The following is a 14,928-nucleotide window of genomic DNA, read 5'->3' as shown; positions in this document are numbered from 1 at the left end:
CCAAAAAAAAAATGAGATACTCCTGCTCTTTCAACCTGCTGCTCATGACTGACCCCCTCTGCCACCCCGTGGCTGTCCTTTCTTTTGCTGAGGAAGAGTAGCATGTTGGTAACATGCTTACATCACTGCTGTAAAGTACCATTGTATCCATCCACTGCCTGAAATATCTGGTCCTTTAAAGTCTGGTCAACACCTTCTCTCCACAACATGTACTATGCATGTGTCCAGTTTAACTGCCTGTAGGAAGACATCATTTTCTTCAGGGTTAAAACTACCCAGCTTCTGCTGTTTGTTTCATCCTCTGGACATGCAGGTACCAGTTCATAGGTTCATAGGTTCATAAGTAAGTACTAGGCAATCAGTCTGTGGACCATTTCAAGCCTAACCAAAAAAACTCTATTCAAACATTCCCTCTAGTCTCAAGGATGGCAAGACAAGACAGACTGGTAAAGAATTTGAGGCTGGCTGTCCAATTATCTAGGTATATCTTGAAGGTGACAAAAGTGCTACTCTATCTGACATGTAGTGGAAGCTAATAATGGAGGTAAGGGACACACTGGGATATGAATCTATCATGCCAGCAAGTATTATTTATCTATTGATGAAGGCTTGTTTCCTTTGACCGAGTATTTGAGGTACCGTTAGTCCTGTAAAGGATTAGGGGGTTTATAGGGATGGATATTTCATGGAACAAAAGACTAGACAGACAACTCCATAGAGGAATCTGTAAGAGATTGAGTACAAAGAAAGGATTGCAGTCTGTCCTGATAGCTAAGATTTTTGAGACCACTAATCCTTTCAGTTATGAAGTATTGAGGTTTCTCAATTCGTGTGATATGTTTAGACAAATTCATGCATAAAGGTGCATGGGCCTTGGTAAGATATGAGTAAAGGGAAATTCTTTGGATCTACTGGAGATGTCTTTTAGAAATTATATTGGACAGATAAAAGGCTTTCTGAACCACTGTGGAAACATGATGGTAAAATGATAAGGAATTATCAACAAGAGTGCCTAGATTCCTTACAACAGTGTCTAATTCAAGGGGAGTGCATCATCTATATGGTAAGTGAAACTGTTTTTTTTATCAAAATAAAGTATGCTACATTTTTTACGTATAATTTGAGGCCATTGTCCATGCACCAGTTGTTAACATGGTCAAACCCATGCTGATGCAATTTTGAATCAGTTGAAGATCAAATAACAGCACCCAATTTAAAGTATTCTTCAAACTTAGTTAACCATAGGGTAGGAATGCTGGCCTGAAGATCTGAGAAGTATATGCCAAATAAGAGAGGGCCAAAAACTGAGCCATGTGGTATACCATTGGTATTTTTTTTTTCAGAAATGACATCTGAAACTTTAGTCACATGGGTTCTATCAGGCAACCAGTTACCTATCCACCACATCATATACATTTTATATTCATATTTACAATTCTGTTAATAATGCCTGCATGGATCTCAGTGCCAAAGGCCTTGACCAGGTCTAGATATGTTGTATCTATTACTAGGCTAATAACAATTGGATGGGAAACCGTAAATTAATCCCTGGTTTGGCACCTATGTCTCTAATGGACAGAGGTAACCTGTAAATGGTTCATCTCTCAGGCCCATGCTTACACTTATCAAGGGTATCAGAATTTGTCAGAGATTTGAGATGCATGGCTAGGCTTAAAAAGGCCCTTGTGGTCATTATCCTATTAAACACCTATGAATCTATTAACCTATGTATGTACTGCATAACCACTATCTAGTGCTTCTGTTACTTTTTCAAAGAAATGAATGAGGTTAAAGATTCAGGACTTTCCTTTGACAAAGTCAGACTGATGAGGGTTCAAGGTTAAGAGATTGTTAATGTCTAGATTAATGAAGTCTGAAATAATGTGCTCAATAGCTTTACATATGAGGCTAGTGAAACCAATGAGTCTATAGTTACCTGGGTCCATGATTGGGATACCCTTGTATAATACCATTACAATGGCTATTTTCCAGGCTTCAGGAATGTAACCAGTGGAGAATATTAAATTAAAGAGGCTAAGTAGGGGTTCAGAAAGACCACATTTGACACTGGTAATCAGGCAGCCTGGTATGCTAGCAGAGCCTATGGATGAAGTATTCCTAGTTTTTGACAGGGATGAGATAACTTCATCATCATCATCATCATCATCATCATCATCATCAACCCCCTTTTTAACATTATCTATATTAGATCGGGGTGTCATGTCAAATCTCTCTTTATTTAATGCCACTCTACTACCTTCTTCAACAGTCATGTCTGACTGCTGCAAATCTTCTCTCACACAATACATCCATCTCTTTGCTGGATGCCCTTGTTTTCTCTGGCCTTCTTCCTGTCTGTTCCACATTGTCTTCACCAGATTGTCTTCTGCTTTTCTGCATATGTGCCTGAATGACCTTAATCTGTTCTTTCTGACTTTCTCTGCAATTGGAGACACTTTGGCTTCTGCTCTGGCGCCCTCATTTCTTCATCTGTCCCACAGTGTGCATCCTACCGCTCATTTCAGGCACTTCACCTCCATCACTTTTAGTTTCCTCAACTGCTGTGCCTTTACTGCCCAGGTTTCTGTACCATACAGTAGTAGTGGTCGCTCCACTGTTTTGTACACCTAACATTTCAGCTTCTTTGGCATTCTTCTATCATTCACTATCCCAGGCATTCTGTGCTAGTTGGCTGCCACTCCTCTGATTCTAGCTTTGACCTCTTAATTCAGACTTACATTCTCCTCAACCAGTCCTCCCAGATACTTGAAGCTGTTAACTTGATCCACTATTTTCCCATCTATCTCAATTCTCAGCTTCATCTGATTTCCCCCTCTTGCTGCCATTACATCTCAGTACTCATTTGGGAAGCACAGTTTCATCACATGTAGCTCTAGTTTTGCATTCCACTCCCCAATGCTTTGCTGAAGTTCCTGCTTAGGGTCTGCCTGTAATGCCACATTGTCTGCATACAGCAACTTTCTTGACCTGTTCCCTCTGACCTATTTGCTAATGTAGCCCATCACCGGGATGAACAACAGTGAGCGCAGAGCTGAATCCTGATGCACACCCACTCCCACAGGAAACCTCTCTGTGAGTCTGAACACTGTCCGTACTTGAGTTATTGGTTCCTTGCACATAGCCAGCACTAATTCTACCAGTGTTTATGGGACTTCAAACCACTGCAGAAATGCCAAAATCAGCTTTTTTGGGACCTTGTCATATGCTTCCACTGAGTCTAGGAATGCCCGGTTAGACTATTTTCTCATTTCTAGCTTCTTTTCAGCTATCTGTCTCACTGCAAACATTGGGTCAGTTGTGCTGCATCCTTATCTAAGTCCAAACCTCTCATCTCCCATGTTACTTTCCACTACTCTGCATATTTGTTTATTAATTTTTCATCTTCTTCAGAACTTTCATGCAGTGTGACAGGAGTTTGATAACTCCATACTGCCCACAGTTATGGGTGACCCTTTTTTCTTGCACAATAGCACCAGTATGCTTATTCTCCAGTTATTTGGGTACTTCTTTCCCTCCATACTGCTATGAGTACCCTCAGGAACCTTTTTCCCATCCAACATCTTGATCATATCTGCTGTGACTTTCTGATGCCCCTGCACTGGCCCAGTAATCAACGAGCCTCAATCCTCAACACTAGCACCAGTGAGGGACGTACACACTGAGAGGATGACAAGTACACACACAGTAAAGTACAATTTCCCTTAAGAGCACACAGAGATCACAGTCAGTCTGTGGCTGGTTTCTCCCTGTTTCTCCAGATCCCCAGTAAGACTACCCACTGGCACAGTATGGGGTAGAGATCTCAGCTGAGTGACCAAGCCAATACCTCCAGCACCCTCTCTGTCCAATCAGTACTTTGTGTCCCTGCCCAAGTAGCTGACACACACACACACACACACACACACACACACACACACACACACACACACACACACACACACACACACACACACACACACTTTGAGATTTTATTTATACACTAACACAAACACACACTTGGGAAAGGCTGGCACAGGTTTATTAGCTATGCCCCTTTCTGCCCAGACTATACGGTAGTACCAGCTGCAACCAGCCACTACTTATCAGCTACTCTAAGGCTCTTTCAAAGGGTGACCAGCCTACTGTGAAATGTTACTATTATCCAAATGGTAAGTGTGACCAAGACCAGCAAGGCTATTTAGGAGTGGCCTGTACAGTGTCATCAAATACATATGCAAGACTTCTAAGAGCTTAAATATCTCTAAATAAACCAGCCACAAAGAAAAGGTTTAAATATACCTATTAATACATAATAAAAGGACAAGACAATACTCAAACAACACAGTAACTACAGAGTTCAGAATCACAGGAAATATTTTAAAACAACATTGCAGGACAATCTCAAATAAATACAGAAAACATCTAAACTAATCTTTACTATATTCCTATCTATATCTAAAAGATAGAATGCCCTAAATAATTTACTTACAGAGAAAGGCAAATGCAGATGAGAAGTGCTGAATTAATGTTTCTAGGTCCAAGACGAAATACAAAATGCACAGACTTTCTCTGAGAGAGTTCTTAAATTAATAAGCAACATTTTGGCTGGATTAGCTTGGATGACATCACTCTTTGTCAGCTGACTTCAGTTCCCAAGCTAACAGATGCCAACAGGGTTTTATTATTCTGTGTGGGAAGTAGATATCTCTCAGATGTGCAGCTGCTAGGAAGCAATAAAGCACTTTACATTTTAAACCTAGTAGTTATTTCTGTTTCAAGACAATAGGAAAATGTCTAGCTCTAGGCATTGTGTCTGCTTGCTGCACTGAAACTGAGATAACACAATCGTAAAATAATTTCCACTTATCAACTTATTTTCTTGAAGTTTTGCAAGTTAACTCTGTATGCTCCAGATTCTACTATTAAAATATACATTTGCACAGGTATATAGTTTATATACATTTCTGTTCTTTTCTAGTAGGGTACACTGTTATATTCTTGAAGCTCAGCACATAACATACAGTTCAACACACACTTCTGCACCAGTAGTTCAATATCCACATAACATATAGTTCTCTTACATTTTGTAAGACAAGCATATGAATCATATTAATATTCACAAATGACATATGATTATTTACAAAATTCCAGATATCTGGACTGGCAGTGTTTCCCTGGTGTCACAACCTCATCTGAGCCTGGTTCTTTCCCCGACTTCATTTTGCTTAGTACTGTTCATAGGATTATAGGAAGTTAGTAGGCTAATAGCCCTAGGGCCCTTGAAGCCTAGCCAAGTTTTCCCTTACTTCCATGATCAGCACCTAATACCCCTGTCTATTGGGCTCCTCTTCTTCTGTTATCATAGGCTATGTCTGGGGCAGTATAGCTTCTATGGGGTTTCCTTCATTCAGAAGCTGCTGTAAGTACTCCTTCCATCTGCCTTTGATGTCTTGTTGACTGCTGAACAGGTTGTTACTGGAATCCCTTATTAAGGGTGTCTGATGATCTTCATTATCTTTCTGTCTTTGCCTTGCACCATGAATCACTTTCCAGAAGCAGGTAAAGTGTCCCTGATGCCTTGTTCTTTGCTATTGCAATGCTTCATTTAGCCTCCTTATTAGCCAGGCAGTATTTTGGGGCTGTCTTTTCTATCTCCCACTTTTTCTGCACTTCTTCTTTATTTTGATAACTTGCTGGACTTCTGAATTCCATCACAAGCTTTCCTTTGTACCTTGCTTCCATACAGGCTCCACCACATATCTATCAATGGCTCTCTTTACCTGAGGTGAGGTTCACACCTTGCACTTTGTAGATGAGAGGCAAATACCTTAACAAGTGTGCCAGTTGGTCATCTGCCTAAAGACTGTACATTCAGGAGTGCAGCACCCCAATTATGCTGCAGTGTAGTGTCATTATTCCAACTACCTGGTGTGAAAACCGAATCCACAACCTTCTGCACTAAAGGCAAGTTTTCTAACTATTGAGCTACTACAACTGCACTGTGTAGTTCTCACACATGCTGTATTGAGGTACTGACATTCTTCTTCTTCACTGCTACCTATTTGTTCTTCTTCCTGATGTGCAAGAACCCTGAGTAATTCCTTCAAATCTTGTACTTTCTCTCCAGTCATCTTCCAGGTTTTCACCTATTTACTGTTGACCTTAGAGCCTTCTCTGACTACTGCTTGCAGCTGATTATGGCAACCAGTCATTTATACTGTGGACTGAGTGTTTCAGTGGAGATGGCTTTAAAATCACTGCTTCTATTCCAATGTCCTTTTCTTACTTGAAGGAAGTCTACCCAGGTTGCATGTCGGCCAGTCTTTTCTGTGACTGTCTCTTTTGCTGAACCACGTGTTGGCCACCATCAAGCCATTTGCCAGACAGTAGTCTAGAATGGCATCTCCTTCTTTATTCCTATTTTCCCACCCATGTGGACCCAAGTAACCAACATAACCTATTTTGTTTGTCCCACTGTACGCATTCAGGTCTCCCATTATCAACACCAGCTCACATTATCCTGTTTTATCTAGTAGGTCCTGCAACAGCTGCCTGAATGCCCTCTTTTCTTCACTGTGATTTGATGTGGACTATGCTGAGATTATGAAAAGTGTCCTATCTTTACACTGGAGTCTGAGTGCCATAAGTCTATTGCTAATTCTGATGACATCCTTCACTGTCCTTTGATACATCTCCCTCACCACAGTTCCCACACTATTTCTAGTTTCTCCTCCTCCTGAGTAGTAGACTCTATATTCCAAGCCAAGTGGCTTTTCTGCATTTCCCTTCCATATTGTAAACTGGATACAGAGTATGTCCATCCTCCTCCTTACCATCATGTCATCCACTTTCAAGCTGCATCCTGTCAGTGAACCTACATTGAGTATAGCAATCCTTAGTTCATGTTTGATTGTTTTTTTGTCCAGCTTTCACTCAACAGAACTATTCCAGGTAATTGAAGCTGGGCAACTGGACACCAGCCAGCCAGTAGCTTACTGATCCAGGGCTGGTTGGCTTTATTGCACACATGCCAATATGGACGCATACTCCCCTTCCACCAATAGCATGGATCCCTGCTTAAGGTTAGAATAAGACATGTCCTCAACCCACTTATCACTGGCAAATACCCATGCCAGGCTCTGGAGACATTAGTCAGCATGGCTGAATCACCTAGAGCCATATATTTACACTACTGAGTGGCTAGCTCTGACATGGCCCGCAGTCTATTATCCATGTTCTCCTGTCTTGAGGATAATGTGCACCACAGTTGTTGCCCAAAATATTTGGGCTATACAACTCTTCCACCTATAGGGCGCCATGTAGAGTCTGTGCTGCTGTCCAAAACTTCATTCATGAATGTGTTTCAGGTGGAAATGCTCAGTATGTTTTGAGGATGTGGGAGAAACCCCACAGAAGCACAGGGAGAGCATGTAAGCTCCAAATAGGCATCGGGTGGAGCTCAGGATAGAATCTTGTATCTTGTGCATGAGAGGAAAAGACCTTAACCATTATGGCATCTGGTCTCTAACTCTTTCCCTTGTAATTAAAGGGAGTGGCTGGAATTGTGGAAGTTGTGGAATAGCTAAAACTGTGGGTGGAATAAAACTTGGACTAAATATGTTAGCCAGCATATTTGCTACTTCCTTTGGGGTCAGAGAGTGTAATATTATGGTGGACTAGCTCTGAATATAATTGTTGGGTACTAGTTGTTAACTTTGTGACATAGTTAAAGAAAGATTTGCAATTTTTGTTGTTTTTAGTGGGTATTTTATGTTCACACTCAGCTTTGAGACTCCTGATAGTTCCCTTAATCTCTTTGTCAGTTTACTTAAGTTTGCTCTTAAGGTAGGCAGAATGAGACCTCTCTTAGGCATTAAGCAGTTTCTTTCTCTTGTTATATAATTTATTTATATGGGTATTCCACCACAGGGGGTTGTTTTTAAATTTCTCGTTGTATTTGGCGCAGATAGGGATTGTCTTATCGATTCAACTATTTAATTGGAAGTTGAATTCAGAGGCATAGGTAGCAACTTTAGTAATGACATCCTTCTGAGGAGGATTATAGCAGAATTTATTTAGGGCATTAAGTAACCAAATAAAGTTTTCTTTTGAGAAGTCTCTAAACCCAGATCTACTTACAGAGAAAGTACCACCAGTTTTAAAGGAAAGGGTCACTAAATTATGGTCTGATTTAACAAGACATGATGATACATATAGAGCTGTACAAGAAGTGGTCATATTTGTGAGGACTAGATCCAGGATATTCAGGCCCTAGTAGGATGTTTAACTATTTGTGAAAGAGAGTTAGCATTTATAATGTCAAGGAAGCACTGGACATGCCAGGAACTGGCAGTGTAGGTCAGACAGTTTATTGATGGGTAGTTGCAGTCCCCCAAATAGAAAGGTCTCGGGTGTAAAGTGAATTTCAGCTAATGCTTTAAGATAGCTATCATGCTCAGAAGGGAACATGGAGTGTGTTCTATAGCTAGCTGTAAAGTGGTACTACTCTTGTTTAGGGTGATTTCAACTTCTACGAGTTCAAATCTGGTGTCCCAAAAAAGCTGTCATCAGATGATTATATCCTTGAGAAATACTTATACTCACCAACAATTGGCAGTAAGGCTGAAGACATGGTTAGCATTATACCCAGGAATGGAGGGAGGGCTTTGCATTGCTGTGAAACCATGTTTCTGTAAATATACATATATGGATGTCTTCAGGTTGCATGAGATCCTCAAGTTCCAGCATTTTTGTTAAGCCTCCTTGTATAGTGTAGATCCATATTAATGCATTCTAAATTATAATCTACTACATTTTAATGTCGATCAGACGTGCTCTGCCTAAAAAGGCAGTGTGGTGGCAGCAAAGGCTTTAGCCAGAATGTGAAAGCCTTGGTAAGAGAGGTGCAGACAATCTCTGGCAAAGCAGGAAGGCTTTTCAGCCATTTCATGCCAAGTTGAAGCGTGCCCCTAGAGTGGCACTAACTACATAGTCAATTATTAAAGCCAATTATCTTGTCTTGAATCTTAGCATCATGCTGGGTGATATCAAACTTCCACTAAAACCCAGTGTCTTTCTTGCCTTAGACACATCCATGGCAAGCTCAATGACATCCTTCTGCATGTCTCTCTAAGCAGAACATCTAAGGTCATTCACCCCATGTGGACCACTATCAGCTCATAATCATATTTGTTAGGATGGTGGAGACATCCTGGCTCCTGAAAGACAGCTAAATATCATCCTATTCTTATCCAGTCTGGTGAGGGTGTTGTTCTTATGCCTTACAGTAGTCACCTATTACTAAAGCATTACAGTGGTTTAATGCAGTCTCAGTGGGTCATAATGTCTTGAAATCTGCACCTTTGTGACCCTTAGAAGTTTGCACCCTAGGTGTGGTCATGAAGGGTGAAGTTACATGCGCTGCTGTGTGAACTAATGTCTGAGGTTTCTTAGTCTTTAGCCTGGGATGGTTAGGCAGCATTCTCTTAACAACTGCAGCGTAAGCTTAGTCTGTGTGCTTTGTGCTGTTTGTATATTTGAATTGTGCTTGCCCTATGTGTTCTGAGATGAGAAGGTCTCCAATTTAAGAAAATACTGCTGTGATGATATGACACGATGAGCATAACAGTAGCATTTATCATGGGGATCTACAGCAGCAGATCCATTGATTTGACAGGTGAAGGTTTAGTTGTGTTGTAAATAAGTTTGCATTCTAAATGTATTTCAGTGGTAGTAGGATGTGCTTCCATAGTTTAGCTAAGCTATTTGAATATAACAGAGTCCCCTGCAGTATTAGATGATTTAGCTATACTGATTAGTGATTTTCTATCATGTAAAATTCTATTGGGAAATATTCTATATTCTATATATCTCTGCTCCTTTGTATTGTTGCTCCTCTCCTGAAGAAAGGTTCTGCACATGGGAAAAGAAGGCACAGCATCCCAATGTTTTGTGAGCTAGTCTCTGCCTTAAATATGCATTTAGGTTTACAACAAAACTTTATTTTCATTTTTTACTCAGTAGTGGCACCCTTTTTAGTTTTCATTTCCTGCGACAGCCATTACTGTACATTGTTACAGATGGATGTTTGCTTCCTAATTATTAACACCCATATTTTGTTTCTTCTTAAATGAAAGACCTCCCTTTGGCCATCATGCCAAGTCTCCTGCTGTAGGTAGCATTGAGTGGGTGGATTTCTTGGATCCTTTTGCAGTCACCATTAGATTTTCAGATATAAGGATATTTCTCACATGTTCCTTATCTAATGAAGCGTATACAAACGGGCTTAGCAGCTCAGCAAAATGTTCAAGTGTTTTAGCTTGCTTAGAACGTCTTCCCTTGAAGTTGTGAATCTTCAGAGTTTCATGTTCAAGTTCAGATTGTTAGAATGCTTATATGCCAAGCACTTTTTACAACGTTGAAAGTATATTATAATACTACACCAAGAAAAAGAGATCAGCTCTCAGAGAATAAGTAAAGGAAATACAACAAATATTTAAAGGATTAGGCCGTAAAAAAGAAACGGTTCCAAAAATCAAGTCTAATGATCAGCTCAACAAATGATAATAGTAACAATTTATTTAACAAATGCATTACCAAAATCAAAGCAAATCTTCTGACAAAAAATCATGAACTGGGATTCCAGCTTGCAAGCAGCAACTCATCAAATTCCAAAGTTACTTGTCTTATCCCATTTATCACCTGCTAAGCATATGAAGCTTTTCCAGTATGGTTTCACTAATGAAATTTCTGCATTTCATTTATCTGAAACATGGAAGGAAATGGATTTGTTACTTAGCAATAGTTTATCAAATAAGGCTATCCTTTCACTTGTAATATTAGAGATAATGCAGGGGTGGAAGCAGTATTGCAGGTCCAACAGCTGGTCCTTACTTTATAGTCCATTTATCTTCATCTGGGTGTGGGAGTTATGGTGAGCAGGAAACAAATTCCAATCATTCAGGATGAATTTCAGGGTCTTCTGGTGCTGGGTGGGCATCCTAACTTTTTCTCTTCCTCCCTTGACTGATCTAACAACAAAATCTTAAACTTGCTGCATTATCTTAGTGGACAAGGTACTAGCAGATTGGGGCCCAGAATGGTCCATCAGGTAACAGACTTTTCCCACTATTTATGCTAACATCTATGATCTAAGAGTGGCAGTTGACCACTAGCAGTCATATAGGCAGGGTCTTCTTGGAACAAACATTGATAGTCTTAGCTTGCTTTTTGACTCCAGCACAATGCACCTAATCAGATAATGTGGGTCTTTCAATACTTTGTACAGGCTTACCCCTCCCAAATTGTAGTGGTTGCCCATGTATTATTCTCAGTTGGATAGTGTAAAAATTTGTTGTTAGAAGTTACCAGAATCTTTTTGGCAGAACTTGATTTGGTTCTACTCTACAACTATCTTCTGGGATACTTACAAGTCTGCATTGATTGCTAGACCTCACATGGGTAAATCCCATTTGGGAAGCCTGGTCTTTGAAGCTGAAGGGGGGTTAAAGATCAGCTGAAGTCAACATCCACCACTCAGACTTCAGCTTCATGTTCTACTCTGATAGTATAGAGGCAGAGTCTGGAGCATAAAATTGTATCTATTATAAATAGCAATATAGACTGACTTAGACAGGCCACATTTACAGTTTTATGAAATGACCCTGCAGACACATACATGTCTAGCATGTAGTTGCAAAAGTGCAGTTGAAGATACATAAGATGGCTCAGTCAATCTCTTCCCCAATTATTATGCTGATCATCTTATTGAGTGATGATTTAGAAGTATTGTTGTAATTCCATGAGAAGATCAATGGGGACAGAATATAGGATAATATTTTTCCTTTTTCTTGAGGAACAGGTGCTTATTGGGAGTTTTCTAATTCTTGTTACACCATAATGAGGTTAAGTCTGCACTCTCCACTGATATAACCACAGCAAAAAAATTGCAATTGCTGTCCAAGCTGTGTCCATTAAAGATGTCTAGTCCAGATGAGATTCCTGGGATGATTTAGAAAAAACCTTTCTGCACAGATTATAGGTTAATTATGGCAGGCCTATAGGGGCACAACAAATTCTGCTGCCCAACTCAATGAAACATGATGAAATTTTCCATCCATCCACAACCACCTTTTCCCCCATGGGGTTGGCGTGTCACTTCAACAGTGACAATCATTTAGAGCCAAGATTTACACTGTCAGGTGGGTAGTCCTGGCACAGTTGTTCTTCCACACCACACACTTGCACTCACACCTATGGCCAGTTTAGAATGTTCAATCCACCTACCACATGTGTTTGGAATGTGGGAGGAAACTCAGGCACCTAGAAACCCATGTAAACACAGGGAGGACATGCAGACTCCACACAGAAGGCACCCCAGCCAAGAATGGAACCAGGGAACCTCTTGCCATCATGTGACAATACTATCTTCAGCATCAATGTCCTGCCCATGCTGAAATTGTCCCTCTTCTTAACTCATTCCCTCTATTACAGCTCTTTTGAGTGTGTACCTTTAACTCCCAGTAGGTGTGGCTTGAGCCTTTAAAAAATGAAGTTATCACCTAAGAGTTCTAACAAATACTCATAGACAGAGGTGAAATATCAATGCAATTGTGTTTGTCATCATGAATACTTCAAGATAAAATATTCTGATACGGTGTATACAGCATGGTTTTGGAATTAATGCAAATATGGGCAAGCAATAATTGAGGCCTAGAGGCTCAGTAAGGGGTAACTGCAGAAACGCCTGGAGGTGCACTCGGCTGAAATAAGTTAAATTTGAAAAGGATCCCACTCTCTCTCTCAGTTGTTATACTATTTCCTTACATTACATTGATACGAAAACTTTTATGGGATTTGGGGATAAAAGGCTAAAGCCTCATCTTGCAGTAGTTATGAATACAAATCAGGCAGGGTTCAGGGTGACCTAGTGACAATAATCCTTTAACAAATATTTTATATATCCTTCAAGGTACACTACACTATATTCTACAAAAGACAGTTAGGGAATGGATTAGGGAGATTCTGAAGATTAAATGGTAAATGCTACAGCCTGGAGAGGATGATTCTACCCCCTTCAGGTGGGCTAGTGATTCTTACCTTTCTCATGGTATATCAAGTCTGCCTTCCCAGTCTTACAGTGCATGGTGGTAGGAATAATCTGTAAGCAGGAGTCTTGCTTTCTTTTGAAAGAAGAATCAAGATTTCTCATTTAGAAGCTTTAGCATTTTGATCACTTATTAATGCAACAGTGGTAAGTGTCCAAAGCAGATATAAAAAATCAGTTCTTATCTTGTGAATGCATTTATGGCAAGACACGAGTAGTCCACAATGCTGTTATTCATGTGTAAATTAGCTTTATAATATTCACTGTAGAAGCCACTCATAATTTTTGGAGACATGAGAGTGATCCCCCACCCCCACACACACACACACACACACAAAATGGACAGCAGAGCCAGGGCACAAGGTTAATTAGGGTCAAACTGTGCATTGTTTCATTTGCATATGTATAACCTCAGATTAACCTTGATAGCAGAGATCTCTTTTCACTAGTAGGCTATGAATCACTCATCTACTAAACTGCCTGTCAGAGGGGGCAATGGAGGTAGTTGTTCCTCCCCTTTTCGCATATATTTTCAGGTTTCATGCTGGGAAAATCATCCATGTTAGAAATATTTCAGTGACCTACTGTTTCTTGAGGGACAAACATATGCAGACCAGAGAGTTAGTCTCCCATCCTTATGATGTGGATTTCAAGGAGAGTTAATATCTGTGCATGAGTTAAGTTGGAGTGTCTAGGCAATGCATTAAACAGCACCATTGTCCTATTGGAAAATCCTTAATTTGAAGTATATGATATGAGACCTCTAGTCAGACTTCAGAAAAACAGTTGCATTACTTTTTTCCTCTCTGCTGGCATTCTTTTAATTTATGTATTGATTCTTGAATATATATCTTTTGGGATTGTTCCAGCTTTAGGGGAATGTGGTCTGCTGTGAAGAAAGGTGATAAGCTGATTTAGGAGACTCGGTTTTGGATTAGCCATGATTTATCAGGAATCATCCTTTTACATGAATATATGTGATATCTTACAATCTTGCTGTGATCCTGCATCTTTTAGTAGCAGTACAGTGAAAGTGAAGCACTAAAGTGAAGTCTCTCACACATTCTACATTTGGAGGTTGTTGGTAGATTCTCAGTATGCAAGTACCTTATACATAAAGATGTGCTGTTTATACAGCATCTAAGGATCAGTTTTTGTGGAGGGGAGTGTAAGGCTTGTGTGAGCCTAGATGGACTTACCACTGGTTATTACTTATCTTTTGTCCTGGTATTGTTCAGGGGTGGGGTTCCCCCCACTACCCCATTGCCACTTTTCTGTGGAGGAGTACTGATGGCTAGAGGGTGTATGTTGCCATGCTTAAATATCTGTCTGTGTATGTTGCTATAGATACTTAAATATCTATTTAGTTATATAAATAGCTTGTTTATTTTGAGATAAAATACAAGTAGGGTTTAAATAGTAAGATTCGCATTTAGTATTTTTCCACCTTATGATTAATAAAAGTAGTTAGAGAGGTTCCCGCCTTGTCACTTTCTTGGATACAGAGCTGACTTCTGATTGTACTATTGTTAATTGTATTGCTAATATTTTTATTTTACATATTTGCTGACCAGGTAAGCCCACAGCACACAATATACCTTTTAGCATTGTCTGATTAAATGACTTTCTTGGAGTTGCACAGAAGGTAAATGAACGTGAAAAGAATCAAACTCTGTACACTGAGCATGAGTAGCAGCTTATTAACAACTCAAAGTTTAGTCTCCTCTGTGCTAACTGACAGACACTGCTCATGATTTTATTTAACATGTAGGATACTTTTGTATTTTTTCTGCTCATTTTTTTCATATAGTTTGCAGATTTCT

Source organism: Protopterus annectens, chromosome 1.part2 (genome assembly GCF_019279795.1).
Source record: "Protopterus annectens isolate FY-2018-M chromosome 1.part2, PAN1.0, whole genome shotgun sequence".
Taxonomy (NCBI): Eukaryota; Metazoa; Chordata; order Ceratodontiformes; family Protopteridae; genus Protopterus; species Protopterus annectens.
This window is presented reverse-complemented; position numbering follows the sequence as displayed.